The following is a 12,676-nucleotide window of genomic DNA, read 5'->3' as shown; positions in this document are numbered from 1 at the left end:
GCATTTAAAATATGATTTTATTTATTCATATGTATTGTTATCTATTTGACTCATATGACGAATCCATTATCTGTTACAGGTTGAATTACGTATCCCCCAAATTCATATGTCAAACTCCTCCTAATCCTCAGTGTCTCAGATTGTAACCGTACTTGGAAATAAAGTCTTTGATAAGGTAATAATTCATGGCAAGATGAGGTAATACTGGAGTAGGGTGGGTCTTGAACCCAACATGGCTTGTGTAAAAGGGGGAAATTTGGAGACAGATGCACACAGGGAGAAGGTGAGATGAGGACAAGGACAGAGATTGCCTTGATGCTTCTACAGGCCAAGGAATATCAAAGACTGCCAGCAAACCACCAGAGGAAGGTCAGAGGCATGGAACAGATTCTTCCTCATAGTCTTTAGAAAGAACCAACCCTCACGGCCTCTTGATCTCAGATTTTTTTGGCCTCCAGAACTATGAGGGAATAAATTGTCATTGTTTAAGTCACTCAGATCACAGTAAGTTGTTACAGCAGTTCCAGCAAACTAATACACTGTCTATAAATATTTAAGGAAATAAAATGGGGAACTACAGGATTGCATAATGAGATGCAATGATTAGAAGGGACATTTACAAAAATTTCTCTGGATTAACAAAAGAGGGAATTATCTGGTACTCCTTTACTTGTTCAATTTACATTTGTTATTTATAAACTCACAGGCTGTTCTAGCCACAGGGACACAGCAGCCATTTACACAGCCAAGCTCTTGCCTTCATAGAGCTTATATTCTACTGAAAGAGGGAGATGAAAAACAAGTGGCAATAACTATTATGAAGAAATATAAAATATTCTAGTAGATAGAGAATAAAAAAGGCTACTATTTTAGAAGAGTGAATCTGAGAAGACAATAAAATGGGCAACCGGGGAGGAACTCTCAGCTATAGGGAGATGAGCAAACACAAAGCAGGAAGGAATTTGAGACATGGAGGAGAAGCAGGACGGCCACTGTGGCAGTGGCAGAGAAAGAGATGGGAAGAGTAATTAGTTATTGGATTGGCAAAATAGGCAGGGATGAAATCATTTAGGAACTTTAGATCATAGTAAAGATTTTAAATTTTATTCTGTGTCAGGGAAAGCCATTTTAGCATTTTTAAGCACTGGAATGACATAAGCAGATTTATATTCTCAAAGGGTCCCTGTGGCTGCTCCAAACGGACAGATGGTAGGAGGGCTTGCAGAGTGAGGAGACCACTTAGGGCACTGTGCTCAGTATCTTCTGTTTGCTCCTCCAGAGTCACTTGCTGTCTGTCTCCATGCTGGGTCCCTAGAACCTGACCTTTCTGGGGTATGCCAAAAAATTCCTTTGACTTCTGGCTTCCAGTTGGCTTCAGTCAATGGGAGCCACTAACAGAAAACTGAGAGGAGACTGAGGTCAGTGTACTAAGTTCCTCAGCTTCCCACCTGCAAGATTGCTGAGGGTCAGCTGCCTCTCTCTGTACCAAGAGCTGCAGTCACTGTCACCCTACATTTTCCTATTTTTAGTACCTGCTTTCTCCCTCTGTGTCTTCAGGTCCTTGAGTGGAAATGACTCCCAATTATTACTATCTGTTGATTACAAAACTTTTCACTGTTGCTTTTTCTAACTCAGACTTTGCCTTTTCAAATGATCTCTTTATTAAATTCTTTCCTAACTCATCAGTTTGAGGATATTGTCTTTTATCCCTGCCAGAGCACTGACTGACATGGGGTTTCCATAGTAATCTGATGTCTTGGAGTAGAGAGGTCTTAGTTAAGGTAAAAAAGAAGTTGGATTTGGAATATATTTTGAAAGTAGAGTTAATGGTATTTGATGATGGATAGACTGTGGGAAGGGGAAGAGAAAAATGAAAAAAAGATGTTTCTAAATATTGGGCTTGAATGCCCAGAGCACAGAGGAAAATTTAAAAGCAGCTTTTGCAAGGAATAAAGAACTCAATTGTATGCATGATACATTTGGAATGTGTGTTAGACAAGCAAGTTTGAATGTTGAATAAGTAGTTGGAGTTCAACAAAAAGGACAGGATTGGAATATAGAACTTCTGCTTCCAGTCAAGATGGAATAACAGGGGCTGGGTTTACCCTTCTATCTGAAACAACAAACAAATTGGAAAAATAGCTGAAACAATAGTTTTCAAAATACTTGACACCAGAACACCAGACAATGGAGGACACCAATATTGGAGAGACAAGAAACATATGAGGTGAGTTGTATGAATTCCCTGACCTGCCTCCTTGAGAGAATTTACATGCTGTGGAACAGGGAGGATGAACCCAAGCAAAGCCTTGCTGACTGAATCTAGGAGATGAAGCTGAGACTTCTAGGAAACCAAGGGGCTAGAGTTCACAAGACAGCATATTGGAAAGGAAAAACTACACAGAAAGAAAAGTCTAGAGATATGCATAGATATCTTTCTCAAATGTTTAACAAAGTACAGATCAGTGATATAGGTGAGGAAATTATTCAAGGCTTGGGAGAGAATCCCTTTAAAAGCCCTTGAAACTTTCACAGGGCAGAAATAGTGTGTGCCCTAGATTGAAAAAACCCTCATGACTCACAGACTATGGGTACACTACTCAGAAAGGTTTTACCTTTGTAGTGGGGATTAATAACCATGTGGCTGAGCACTACTCTGGTCTTAGCAAATCTTAAAAAAAGCAAATTTTGAAAGGATAAAATTGTTTTTAAGTAATTGTGTTCCAGAAAAGAGTTCAAGAATACTTGCAGGGATAAAATATATCCAGCACCCAGCAAGTTAAAATTTACAATAACCCATACTGAGGGAAAAAAAATCGTCAATCTAAACCAACTAAAATAGACATAGGTGTTAGAATTATGAGACAAGGGGCAGCTGGGTGGTGCAATCAGTTAAGCAACCTACTCCTGGTTTCTGTTCAGGTTGTGATTTTAGGGTCATGGGATGGAGCCCCCCTGTTGGGCTCCTTGCTCAGTATGGAGCCTACTTGAGATTCTCTCCCTCTCCCTCTGCCCCTCCTGCACCTATTTTCCTTCTCTCTCTAAAATAAATAAATAAATATTTAAAAAAAGAATTATGAGATGAAAGACATTTAAAGAGTTGTTTTAATTGTACCCCATATGTTCAAAAAGTAGAGACATAGAAAATTAAAAAGGACTCAAATAAAGCTTCTAAAGATAAAAGCTACAATGTCAGAGATAAAAAATACACTGCGTGGGATTAATGGCAGATTTGACATTATAGAAGAAAAGTTTAGGAAAATTGAAGCCATGGCAATGAAAACTATGCAAAAGGAGACAAAGGAAGAAAAGAAATTAAAAATAATGAAAATAGAGTTACTGAGCGGTGGAATGATTTCAAGTGGTCTAATTTACCTGAAGTAGAAGGTCTAATTTATCTAAACATAGTAGAACTGAAAAAAATAGAAAAAAATAACAGACAAAATTTTCTAAGTTTGTTGACAACTGTAAACCCCAAGATCCATAAGCACAACAAACTCCAAGCACAAGAACTTTTAAGAAAACCACAGCTGTGTACAACATAATCCAATTGCTTAAAACCAGCGATAAGGAAAACAGTTTAAACATGGTGGGAGGAAAGAGACATAGAATCCACAACAGTACAAATAGAACAATGACACAGACTTCTCATTGAGAATGCAGAGAGGACAAAGGAGAAACATAGATGAAGGCCGAAGTGAAGAATGCAGACGCAATGTCAACAGTCAACAACTTGCAGGTGATTTTAAAACCATGGGATGTAGGGAGGGAGTGAAGAAACATGAGAAGAAAGTCAAGACAGGGAAAGAATGAGTAAGTATTAACATAAAAAGGCCAGCATTAAAGAAGTGAAATTGGGGGCACCTGGGTGGCTCAGTGGTTGAACATCTATCTGCCTTTGGCTCAGGTCATGATTTCGGAGTCCTGGGATCAAGTCCTGCATCAGATATCCCAGAGGGAGACTGCCTCTCTCTGTGTGTCTCTCATGAATAAATAAAATAAAATCTCAAAAAAAAGTGAAATTGTTGTGAAACTCTATGAGGCTGACCTTTGGAGAACTAACCACCTTCTACTTTTGTATGTGGGCGAGAAAGCTAAATGATTCATAATAGAACTTAAGTCCAAGTAAGACATACTGGTATGGGAGCAATTTGCAATTATTTGGGGGACAGAATTTCACTAATACCTTTATTTTCATGCTCAGAGGAGACACACTAGGTGGTCTTTGCTGTTTGGGCCATTGCTAAAGAGGATATTTTCCTTTTGTTTTTTCCTCTCTCATATTTTGAGCAGGTCTACTGAGGCCACTGACGTTGTTATTTGACATTATTCCTAAAAATTCCTAAATTAATCCACTCCATTCAAAGATAAGTTTTGTTGTTTTGCTTAAGATACTTTGGAATTTGTGGGGCGCCTGGGTGGCTCAGTCATTTGAGTGGCTGACTCTTGCTTTTCCCTCAGGTCATGATCTCAGGGTCATGGGATCGAACCCTGCCTTGGGCTCCATGCTCAGTGGAGAATCTGCTTGAGGATTCCCTCTCTCCTCCTCCCTCTGGCCTTTCCATGCTTGGCTCTCTCTGTCTCTCTCTCTCTGTCTCTCTCTCTCTCATGAATAAATAAATGAATCTCTTTTAAGAAGGTTAATTTGGAATTTGTTTCGAGAATAGTATAATGATGAATAGTGTGACCTAGAGGTAAATTCTGCAAGGAAAAACAATTGAGGAAAAATATGCAAGCATATTATGATTGTCACTGGGCTGTGGGAAGCTGAAAAAGAGAAGGGAGAGGGAGAGGGGAGAAAAGAGAGAGCGGCCTGGTGGGCACCACAAAGCCATTCTTTACACCCCATAATTGACACAGGAACTAAGCAGGAAGCTAGAGTCCGTGAGTCCTGGTTTGCTCTGTGCCTCAAAGAGATAAAAAAAAATCTATGGGGTAGAAGAAAAGGAAAGATGATTTTAAATATATCAGACACTTATTTTCAAATTTGTAAATAGGAATATGTTATTTAAAACTATTCTGCATAGTGACTGAAGTCAAAACAGAAGCTTAACTGTATTCTCTATTCACTTTCTCAGTGTCCTTAATGATAGTTTTGTTTTCTGAAATTATACTATTCTTCTCTAATTTGTCTGACAATAGACATGTTTTATAGCATATTTTTAACTATTCCATCACTAGGCAATTCTACCAAGGCATAATTTGAAAGCAAAGCAATTATATCATTTTGCCTGTGATCAGTTTATGCTTTTCTCTTTTCTTTCTTTGTCTTATATTCTATTTCTGTCTTTATTCCCCCTCAACATCTCTCTCCCTCCCTCTCCTCTCTTTCCCTCTTTTCTCCCCTTTCTCTCCTACCTCCCTGTCTTAATTTTACAGTGAAAAGAAAATAATTTATGTGGCATTAGAGGCAAAATAGCCTCTTATTTTGCAAGAGGATGCAGAAGGGAAAGAAAACAGGGCTAGCAAGCACCCATTACATTATGTGAGCGTAACCAGTCATTTTCCTCTCCCTTATAGGTGGCAAACACAACCAGAATTGTAGAGAATATGATACACTTACAAAAAAGAGTACCTGTGAGAAGAGTTAAAAAGACATATCATCATCATCATCATCATCATCATCATCATCATCATCATTAGATTCTTCAGTGGTAATTCCCTAGGACAAAGAGGAAATTCCACTTTTTTTAAAACTTTGAATATATCACCAGCATTAAGCTATTTTAGAAAGCCATGGTTGAGCCCTTAGTCTTAAAAAAGTGATCCATCTTAAACTGAGTCAAGTTCATGCATTTGACAGCAGTGGCTGGTCCCCCTGCTGGCCCCATTTCAAGTGGACTAGTGATTCAAAAGCAGAGACTCCTCAAGTTGAGAGAACTTTGAAACTTATCTATTCCAACCCTCTAACCAATTCAAGAATCCATTGTATAACAACCCTGGTAAATGCTAATGCCATCTTCATTTCAACTGCTCTAAGGAGAGGAGCCTTACCACCTCGGTAATAGCATGTTTAAGTTTTTTAGAAGATGTTAGTTGTAGAAATGTCTTTTTTTATTGAACTAAAATCTAACTTCTTGTAGCTTCTATTCTCAGATAAAAAAGACAAAAACATAGCCTCAGCACTGGTCTTTCTGCTCTGGGATCTGTTCTCAATTTCTTAGTTCAGATAAATGATCTAGTCAGCATTAGAAAGTCAAGACAGACATCCCAGGATAGTGTGGAAGCATAAGAACACCTAGATCAAAGAACAGGATTCAGGACACTTTAAGGTCTTGGATAGTATAGAACCATAGTTAGGGTGACCATATAATTTACCATCTAAATCAGAATACTTTTGAAAGTGCAGGAGGTGTTATTAACAATCATTTTGGGACAACAGGCCTGAACTAGTACTTTTCAGGATACAGAAAGATTTTAATCAAGTTCAGAAAAATCACCCTGGGACAGAAACAATTCTGAGTTCACTAAAACATTCAGTTTTCCTCCTGGGCACAAAGAAAGATTTTATTCACCACCACCAATTGCTACACACACACACACACAGTTGGAGATAAATAAATTGAGTCACAATCTATAGATAGATCTAGATAGATTGAATTATGGCTCTGAGTTACCAGCAAGTTAATGTGGGTAGAAGTGATGTGCTCTGTTTTAGACACAGCCATAGAACATATGTCATTTTAGAATGGTTCCGAATGACTCCTTGATGGTGGAAACATACAGTGGAAGGAGCCTGAATCCTGAGATTAATGCTTGGAGGAGAACCACCTAGAAGTATCACTGACCAGAAATATCCTCATGAGACTGTGTGAATAGAAAATAAATCTTTGTTGCATTATGGTTCTGAGAGTTTGAGGTTGTTTGTTATTCCAGTTAGTCTACCCTGAGTAACACAGCTGCAAATCATGGAAATAACAACAGTCAAGGATTACATAGCCAGTTTCAAAAAAACCTATGTCTCAGTGTTTATCCTTAGAAAAATGTAATGGGTGCACTACTCAATGATTTCCTAAAATGTCTGTACCAGAATTATTTATTATAATATGAAATTTCAAACAACCTCAATGTCCAACAATAAGCATTGGTTTAAAAATATGGTACATTTCTAAGATGAAATATGACATAGACGGTAAAATGACATGAGAAAATATTCACACACATTTTTACAAGTTTAGGCTATAGAATGCCTTATAATTAAACCTATCCATGGAAAAACTATTGTAAATATATAGTGATTCATGTAAGTATATGTAAAAATGTCATGAGGGATTACTGTCGGTGATGGACTTTGATGAAAATTTTATCTTTTCTTCAAAGAGTTATTTATTTAGTTGAGAGAGAGAGATAATGAATGGGAGGAGGAGAAGAGAGAGAGAGAATCTCAAGCAGATTCCACACTGAGCATGGGGCCAGTGCCAAGCTGGATTTCATGACCCTGAGATCATGACCTGAGCAGAAACCAAAAGTCTGATGCCCAATTGACTGTGACACCCAGATGCCCTGTGAATTTTATCTTCTTTACTATCTGGGTTTTTCAGTATTAAAAATTGTAGACATACACACACATATAATATCTGTAATTAGAAATTTTAAAGAGTCTCACAAGCAACAGCTAAGTGAACTTCAAAAATTGATAGAATAGAGTGGTGGACTGTTCAGTGCAGGGGAAATGGCCATCAGGGGTCACAAGCCAAGGAACTGCTCCTGCAGAGAAAAGACACACATGGTACCTGAAGCTTAGGTGAGCTGTTGCCTGCTATCTCACCTGCACCTCACCTGGCTCTATTCCTCTGACCTTGGAAGAATCTATCTTGACCCAGTCTGGGAATTTTCTGTTAATAACTACAAAGAACTAACTGGCTGAATAGTACATTCAGTGACTGCCATCAGCATTTTCTTGAAACTCACCTTGCTCATGGGGTAAAGAGTAAGATGTGGGGGAAAACTTGGTAGTTATCTCCATGAATTACTGAATATCAATTATCTTAGTCATAGAAAAAAATAGTCTTAGTCATTGCAATCCTTCTTGATCCAAAATGATAATATTATCGTTGAATCTCAAAGGGAAACAGAAAACAACAAATAGGGATTCCTTTTGAATTTTTCATTTTTCTCCCAGTTTAACTCTAGTTCAATAAAAGGAATTTTCATACATCCACTGTCAGTATCATGTCTCTTTAAGTCTACAGCTTCAAAAATAGGGCCTTTGCAAGATGGATACTCTAGAAAGTAAAACCAAAAGTTAATAAAAATGTCTCAATATTCCTAATTTGCATACATAGAATTTAATTAAAGAAACATATTCAGGGTTTTATCTCTCTGTTTCCTTGTTTATCTGGTCATGTTATAAAATTGATCTTTATCTGACTTTTCTTCTATGAATACTAGGCTTTTTGCTCCCCATTCTTTGACTTGTCAGAGGTTTTTAAAAGTGGTAATCCAGAAACAAAAGTCAGGGAAATCAGACACTAGCATTTCAATGAAGGATTTAGCTAATCCCTTTTCATTAATGTTCAGAAATTCTGGCACTGAAGGAAGAAGCAATGTAGGCTGAATTTCACCAATAAGGCATTTTTATAAGAATTATAGCTTGGCTATATTTGAGTCTTTGATGTATATGTAACACATATCATGGCTTCTGATTGTACAGTAGAAGGTACTTCATTTAGGAATCCCATCATGGAAAACATCTAAAGAACGATGCTCTTTAAAGCATTGAAGCTTTATTTCTTAAAAAAAAATCATTTGTTGTTTAAATCCAACCTGTGCAATTATTGTAGAGAAAATTTCGAAAGTCAGTTATACATGGTGATGGTATGCCCCACCATATCTTGATGGCTAAATGTTTTTAATAAGGACTGCAGGGAGCAAGGTTACATGATTACCACTGAAGCATCTCAGTCATCTTGTGTGTACTCAGACTTTGTTAAATAAAGTGGATGTTTTACTGGGTACTGATTATTTTAAAGCATTGAAATGTAGTTGTGCAAATGTGTACTGTGACATCACACATATACCTTTCAATCATTTTTACCTTAGACTTAAATATATCTGATGTCCAGAAAGAAATTCATTTCTCAGATATAAAGTTTGAATTCATTTCTAATAAAACTTTAATGAAAAATGTCCTCCAGGCTGTATTACATAAAGGACTTCCACTGATTATCTCAGTGGAACCAATGTGCCAGCTCTCACCCCCTGCAGTAGTGTTTATTTATGTATGTATGTGGGGTGGGGGTGAGAGTGGGGAGGGTTTCACTGGAACAAAATGAGCCATTGACTCATAAATCTGACAATGCTTCTTGTCCAGACACCAGGATGAGCTGAGCCTAGAATTCCAAAAAAAATATACCTATAGGCAAGTTCAAATTTATAGTATCACTTTTAGGACCAAATTAAATGTAGACACATAGGGCTAACTAATAATTTGACACTCCTTCAAACAGATATTCTTTGAGTACAAGTATGTATTAGCAGACAGGATGAACACTGAGAGAGGGGCAAGAGCAGAGATGTGCTGGTTCAGAAATCAGCCTCTCCTCTACTGTCTAGAGTCATTTAGCTCACATTCCTATTCACGGAACACAGGTTCTTTAAAGGCATTTTGGAAGAAAAGAAATGTTCCTTCCAGTGACCTCTCTTTAGAGAGTGTTTTAGAGATCATCAAGTGATCATTTCCTACTTGAACATACCTCTGAGGTCAGGCTTCCAATCATTTCTGGTTCATGAATATTATTTAGCACCTACTAGGTTTAGGGCCCCTGCTTAGCTGGGGCTATAAGGGTAAGCAAGCAGCTTATCATGGCATTTCTTCCAATCATTAGCAGTCCTCTCTGAGAGGAGTTCTAGAAAATGCAATTTGCTGCAGCTCCCAGCATTTTCAATCATGCTGTAGTGGCCTCAGTGGCATTTTAGTGCCCAGGTCCTAGCTCGGCTAACCTATTTCTTATTCTGGCTCTGAGCATACTACTTCCCTACAGACAGAAATAGCTTGACCTTCAAAAGGCCATTCACATATTTCTCCCTGCCAACCTAATTTTAATAACAACAGGAATGAACCAATATCCCTGTGTTTTACTAACAATTTGAAGCTGGTCTAGCAAAACTGTGTGGTATCAGATGGCAAGCATGGCATCCAGGGTTCAGGGAGGGCTGAGACCAGAGATCTTGGCTGGTATAGCCAGGTTGTGTGGGGTGTGAGGTCTCACAGACTTTTACTGCATCTTTTCTTCTCAGAAGACATAGAAAGGCACGTGGGATTTTATGCAAGCCACTGTTGAACTCCCCCATTGTGGGGCTGCTTCTTTGAGATCATCTGTATTACTGGGGAAAGATCTGCAACGAGTTTATAAATACAAAATCTGTAACTTCGCTGAATCTCAGGAACAATAAAACAAACAGATCAATAAACCTAAAGCTTGTTCTTCCCTTCTATTTCAAAGAATTCAGAGCAGATAAACAGTGGTTTCCATAGCAGGTGTTTTAGAGGTGGTAGAAATGTCTTTTACTCTATCCTGTTTCTTTCACAGAATATAAGACAAACTGATACTGTTTGCTGAGGCTGAACCAATTCCTGAGCTTTCTCAGGCAGTCCCTTGGTGCACAGCACACTATTTTGCATTTTGTTTTTTCAAGTACTATTTTCCATGTACTATTTTAACCTGAAAGCAAGGGTTAATTTACTTCATTTAGATCATATATTAATTGTACTTGTTTTTTTATTACCTTGATTTAATGGAAGAATCACAAAACAAGCTTTAAAATCTGCAATACAAAAATATTTTCAGTCCATAGAGGGAGGCCATTTTTTTTTACATTAATTTATCTGCACTTCTTGGCTTACTTGAAGAGAACAGAAATGCAACATACCTATAAACTACTAAAAATGGAATATCCTTTTTGAGAAAGGAAATCAAGAGTATTCTCATGTCCCATGGAAATGTGTCATGCATAAATTTTTGGCTGAAACATTCCTCAGTATTGGTCATTAATAATAATAAAAAAGCAATAGGACATTAAGATTACAATTAAGCAACCTGCTATGCCTTATGATCTAACTCACTTGTTGTTCCTTAGCCAATGACTCTATTATTCCTCTCTTCCCTAACTCCAACCAAGGATTCACATTTTCCAGTTGGATTTTTTTGCTCCACATTAACAACTGCATTTAACTTGAACTAACAGGTTAAAAGCAAATGTGAAGATTTAAAGACTGGGCTGGGCTACAGCATCAGGAATGTAAATTATCAACCAAATGACAACTATTCACTGATGGTTCAAAGAAATTGTGTTGGTTTAACTGTTAGGTGACTAATGACTATACTTATCTAAACATGCCTTTGGTTTTTATTCTTTGTTGTATATAAACAGGGATGGGGACAGTAGAAGAGAAGGTTTTTTTTTTAATGTGAAAATTATTTTTCAATCTGTTTGTTGTTTCAGTGTGATGTGATATCTTGCCTCCCAAGTTCTGAAAACAACTCAAATGATTTGGTAGGAATGCCTTTCATGAAAAATATGGAGTAACTGAAAGAATAAATATATTCAGTGAAAGTTCCATGCGAAGCATCACACCTTCTGTGAGACTTCAGTGATGGATTGATGGATACTATTGATATAGAAATTGTGAGATCTTGTCATAACATTGAAATCATTTTTAATTATTTTTTAAAAATAAGAAAAACTATGTGAATTCTTTGGAGTTTGGGGAGTTGTAGCTTATGAATCTTTCAAATTTAATAAAATATACATATGAAACTGACACATGACCTCTGAAAATAGAGAAGCCAAATGATCTCTATATATATCCTTCTGATACCATGATATAGATGCCAGGGTGCAGTGCAACTGGTAACAATGCTTCTGTGCTCACCAAATACCATTGTTACATGTTCACTCGTAACAGAGGAAGGTTCACCTGCATCCCCAGAGACTACTAGACCATTAGGCTAGGACTACACTGTATACAGAGTCCACTAGGTCAGTATGGCTGTGTGTGTGTGTGTGTGTGCATGCATACATGCACAATATTATTGACTCAAATTGTTTAATTAAAATTAAACCATTTCATGCACTTAGCATAGTGCCATATACTCAGTATGGTAAGACCAAATAAATACCAATTAAGGTTAATGAGATGGATGGATACCAAGAAATGATTAACTGATTCGAAGATGTGGAAAATGGTATAATCAATGCATTATAGGTATCTGGAAATAGGTATCTGGAAAAGATGTATGATTCTGTGCATATTCACATATAATAGTTCAAGTTAGAATCAGGATATTGTATAAATGTCAAATGATATGTGGCTTATTTTTAAATTTCACGATTAAAATAAAAATACCTAAAATATAATTCTGCTCTAAAACTGCATAGACATATAAGAAACAAAAGATACAATCCTAATTTTGTAATTATCATGCTATTGAATATTAATGTATGAATAGGATAAACAAAATGCAGTTTTTCAAATAATTGTCACAATCTGAGAAATTTGTATGTTTACATCTCTATGGTATGAGGGAAAGAAAATTTCAAATATTTCTAAGAATAGAAAACTCACATCAAATATATAATAAAAAGGAAATGTTAGATTATAAATTAATAGTAAGGGAAATACACTTTGTGAACAAGAGAATCTTTCTTGGATTGCCTAGGCACTTATGGGTAA

The 12,676-nt window shown here is 37.0% G+C and overlaps 1 long non-coding RNA gene across 2 annotated transcripts; it reads left to right on the top strand.

Annotated features, from left to right (window-relative positions):
* The first annotated feature begins 3,671 nt into the window (after positions 1-3,671).
* LOC112654691 (uncharacterized) lies at positions 3,672-11,706 on the top strand. Of its 2 annotated transcripts, none has more exons than XR_003133241.3 (3): positions 3,672-3,813; positions 5,521-6,001; positions 6,688-6,843. It is a non-coding gene; the product is annotated as an uncharacterized LOC112654691 (long non-coding RNA). The 2 variants fall into 2 exon arrangements; XR_007402370.1 differs by lacking the exon at positions 6,688-6,843 and adding an exon at positions 11,446-11,706 and having other exon boundaries at positions 3,675-3,813.
* Positions 11,707-12,676: the final 970 nt, after the last annotated feature.

Source organism: Canis lupus, chromosome 15 (genome assembly GCF_003254725.2).
Source record: "Canis lupus dingo isolate Sandy chromosome 15, ASM325472v2, whole genome shotgun sequence".
In the NCBI taxonomy this organism is placed as follows: domain Eukaryota; kingdom Metazoa; phylum Chordata; class Mammalia; order Carnivora; family Canidae; genus Canis; species Canis lupus.
This window is presented reverse-complemented; position numbering and strand designations above follow the sequence as displayed.